We start from the raw sequence: 4,470 nt of genomic DNA on the forward strand, positions 1-4,470 counted from the left end.
CATATTTTTTTGCTTTTTAAACTTAAAACTTAAATTAAAAAAAGAGTCCTATTTCTTTCTATGCATTTATTATACAGAGCTACAAATTATTTTAATGATGCATTTGCCAAATTCGTGATTCATTTTCAATAAATCAATTATATTACAACCTATTATTTTCTAAAATAAAGTGCATAAATGAGTCCTACAAAATTGTTAGTATGTTTATGAATTCTTACAGATATTTTGGACCACTTTAAACAAGTGATCGAATTCAAAAGATTGATGTTTGTATAAATGAGGTGCTGTTCACACATTGAACATATTGAAAATAAAAGATATCTAAGAAATATCTAATTAATTATAAGTTATAGATGATTTGAAATATTCAATAGCAGTGTGTATTATATAAATAAATTACGATTACAAAGAGAACTTTAGTAAATGACAACAAATTGGCAACAGCACACGGGTTTGGTGTTCTCAAGTGGTCACCCATCCAAATATTAACCCGGCCCAACATTGCTTGATTGCAGTGATCGGACGAGAACTGATATTTTCAACGTGGTATGACCGTTAACACTTGTCAGTTCTCTTTGATTTACTGAAGTAAATGGTTGATAAGAACTGCACAGCAGAGAAGTATTGGTCATGTGCATTAGGTGAATGAAAAATTATTGTACAAAAGCTACCTAGAAATTTTTAATAAATAAAGGGAGAAAAAATTTACAGTAATGATCTTTATTTCCTAATTACTTCTTTAGTTATATAGAAACGGTTTAAAAAATGTAATCGCTATATCGCTAAACATGTACACAATAATTGTAAAGAACCCTCTCGAGGAAGAGCAAAAAAATTATGTCAACAGTACATGGTATTCCTAAGCGGTCACCCATCCAAGTACTAACCATGCCCAACGTTGCTTGACTGCAGTGATCGGACGAGAACTGGTATTTTCAACGTGGTATGACCGTTGACGATTACCACCTCTCTTCGATTTACTGAAGTAGATGGTTAATAAGAACTGCACAGCAGAGAAATATTGATCATGTGCATTAGGTGAATGAAAAATTATTGTACAAAAGCTACCTAGAAATTTTAAATAAGTAAAGGGAAAAAAAATTTACAGTAATGATCTTTATTTCCTAATTACTTCTTTAGTTATATAGAAACGGTTTAAAAAATTTAATCGCTATATCGCTAAACATGTGCACAATAATTGTAAAGAACCCTCTCGAAGAAGAGCAAAAAAATTATGTCAACAGTACACGGTATTCCTAAGCGGTCACCCATCCAAGTACTAACCGTGCCCAACGTTGCTTGACTACAGTGATCGGACGAGAACTGGTATTTTCAACGTGGTATGACCGTTGACACTTGTTGGTTGATTTACTGAAGTACATGGTTGATAAGAACTGCACAGAAAAGAAGTATTGGTCATGTGCATTAGGTGAATAAAAAATTATTGTTCAAAAGCTACCTAGAAATTTTAAATAAATAAAGGGAGAAAAAATTTACAGTAATGATCTTTATTTCCTAATTACTTCTTTAGTTATATAGAAACGGTTTAAAAAATTTAATCGCTATATCGCTAAACATGTACACGATAATTGTAAAGAACCTTCTCGAGGAAGAGCAAAAAAATTATGTCAACAGTATACGGTATTCCTAAGCGGTCACCCATCCAAGTACTAACCGTGCCCAACGTTGCTTGACTGCAGTGATCGGACGAGAACTGGTATTTTCAACGTGGTATGACCGTTGACGATTACCACTTCTCTTCGATTTACTGAAGTAGATGGTTAATAAGAACTGCACAGCAGAGAAGTATTGATCATGTATATTAGGTGAATGAAAAATTATTGTACAAAAGCTACCTAGAAATTTTAAATAAGTAAAGGAAGAAAAAATTAACAGTAATCATCTTTATTTTCTAATTACTTCATTAGTTATATAGAAACGGCTTAAAAAATTTAATCGCCACATCGCTAGACAAGTACACGATAATTGTAAAGAATGTTCTCGAGGAAGAGCAAAAAAAATAATGCCAACAGTACACGGTATTCCCAAGCGGGCACCATCCAAGTACCAATCGTGCCCAACGTTGCTTGACTGCAGTTATCGAACGAGAACTGGTATTTTTAACGTTTTTTTTTTTAAATTGTTTATTTATTCTACTACAAGTTATAATCTATACATATTTATACTATACATATTTATACTATACAGTATTTACTCCAAAAAACCAAAATATTTAGTATCAGAACAATTAATATAAGACTTGTCATCTCATAGAGTAATTTCGCAATCATTTTATCTTAATAATTCACTTGCTACTAAGATTATTCTTAAATTATACTTATGTAATTATATGTTCTCAGGCATTGGGAACTATTAAATGCTTTAGGTACTCATTCCCAAAAAAAGTCGTATAAAAAGGGACTAATATATTGTTATATTTTATATTTTAACGTTTAATATAAAAATAAACTATACTATACTAAAATAAAAACAAAAAACATAAACACACACACATACACACAAAGAGACCACTTTATCAGACAGAATAATATTTAATTTTATTTATTATTTATTATTATTCTATCTACCAATATTTCTCTCTATATTTATTATATATATATATTGTAATTATCTTTGGACGGTATTGCCTTATTTTATTTTAGGAACTTATCTTTCTTACTATCTGAAAATGAATTGTATTCAATCTTTTTTCTGGATTTATATCTCGGTACGTGGTAAATAAACGGCACTCCATGTTTATTTTGAATGTGCCCATTCTTATCTAGATATATGAAAGCCTCTGAAAGGATAAATCCAGTTGACAATGTATTTTTAATATAATTGTCATCCGGATGAGCAATAAAATATATCATGTTGTTATCTATTGTACAATATTATTTCTGAGGATCTGAGAAAATAGTCTCTCGTGAGTTTTATGATGAAATTATCAATTCTGTTGATATTTGCCTTATCGTATATTATTTTATTACTTATATATTTTTGGTAATTAAATTCTTTGGATCCATAACTTTTTAGGCATGTTCTAAGACATTTTCTTTCGAATTTTCTAAATAATTCCATCATTGAGGCACTGATGTTATATCATATTTCACAGCCATAAGTAATAATCGGTCTAATTAACAGTTAATAACATATTAGTTTTACATCACTATTAACCTCTTAGAATGGAATAATCTTTCGTAACTTAAGAATATCTTTTTTGCCTCATTAAGTTGGATAAGATTATGTTCGTTAAATAGTAGTCTCTCATCTATATGAATACCAAGGTATCTTACTATTTTTTTGTGTTCTATATTTTCCTTGTTTTCTTTGCCACCCTTTAAATTAAAAAATTTATACTGTTTAGCTATATTCTGAGACGCAATTCTAATTGACGGTCCAAATAAGATTGGTTCACATTTTTCTATGTTAACTTTTAATTTCCACGCATTATAATAATTGAATATCTAACGCTTTTTGTAATTTGTCTTGTATGTCTAACGGTTTTTATCTGCGGTATCTAATATATGGTGAGATCATCTACATATGCAATAAGCGAACAATCAGTGTTTTGGGGTCCGAATAAGTTTATGACGTCTCTAGTAAAAATATTAAATAATATCGGTGAGTTGATCGTACCTTGTTAGAGACCATTCTTAATAAAGTAAATTTTTTATGAGATTTCGTTCTTATGGTACGTTTGGAAGGATCTGTTTACCGTCATGTTACAAATTAATTTTAAGATCGGAAACATTTTTTGTATTAACTTAAATATTAAGCCCTTAAATCAGACTGTGTCGAACGGTTTTTCTAAGACAACCAGGCATACTCCTACGCATTTACCGCCATTGAGTGCCCAATTGATATCTGAAAAAAGTTTATTAATAGCGTGTACCGTCGAATGAAATCCACCGAATTTCTACGAAATCTGACGAATTGAAAACCGAATTGAGTATCTGGAATAATTTTGTTCTCATGACAGAATTGTACTATAATATCACTTATTATTCTTTCGTAAACTTTACCAATATTAGATAATAAGCTTTACCAATATTAGGTAATAATAATAACCAATATTAGGTAATAGGTCTGTAACTATTGGGTTTTGATTTATCTTTATCTTTTTTATATAGAAATTACTTTAGCTTTTTCCCATTTATCTGGAAAATACATATGATTTAACATATTATTGAATAGTATTGTAAAATAATATATTAATTTTTTGGGAATATTCTTAAGTGCTATATTAGGAATATTATCATAACCGATAGATTTTTTATTGTTTAAAATTTTGGATTTACTTGCAATTATAATTTCATTTGTGAAATATAAAGGAATATTATCTACTTCCTTTAGGTTATTAGCAAGATTGTTTCCATTAAAAATAAGGACTGTGAACTCAACATTCTTATCTTGTAAAATATCGTTTTTAATTTTATTGCAATCACTTTCTACAATATTATTTAATGG

General features: G+C 29.4%; 3 non-coding genes and 1 pseudogene across 3 annotated transcripts; all 4 read right to left on the reverse strand.

The window, feature by feature from the left end:
- Window positions 1-435: 435 nt before the first annotated feature.
- Window positions 436-560, reverse strand: LOC112590588 (uncharacterized; annotated as a pseudogene).
- A 278-nt stretch (window positions 561-838) lies between these two features.
- LOC112590583 (5S ribosomal RNA) lies at window positions 839-957 on the reverse strand. The gene has a single exon (XR_003114331.1). It is a non-coding gene; the product is annotated as a 5S ribosomal RNA (ribosomal RNA).
- Window positions 958-1,235: 278 nt separating this feature from the next.
- Window positions 1,236-1,354, reverse strand: LOC112590585 (5S ribosomal RNA). Its single transcript, XR_003114332.1, has one exon. It is a non-coding gene; the product is annotated as a 5S ribosomal RNA (ribosomal RNA).
- A 272-nt stretch (window positions 1,355-1,626) lies between these two features.
- Window positions 1,627-1,745, reverse strand: LOC112590586 (5S ribosomal RNA). The gene has a single exon (XR_003114333.1). It is a non-coding gene; the product is annotated as a 5S ribosomal RNA (ribosomal RNA).
- Window positions 1,746-4,470: the final 2,725 nt, after the last annotated feature.

Source organism: Harpegnathos saltator, unplaced genomic scaffold (genome assembly GCF_003227715.2).
Source record: "Harpegnathos saltator strain DR-91 unplaced genomic scaffold, Hsal_v8.6 scaffold91, whole genome shotgun sequence".
Taxonomy (NCBI): domain Eukaryota; kingdom Metazoa; phylum Arthropoda; class Insecta; order Hymenoptera; family Formicidae; genus Harpegnathos; species Harpegnathos saltator.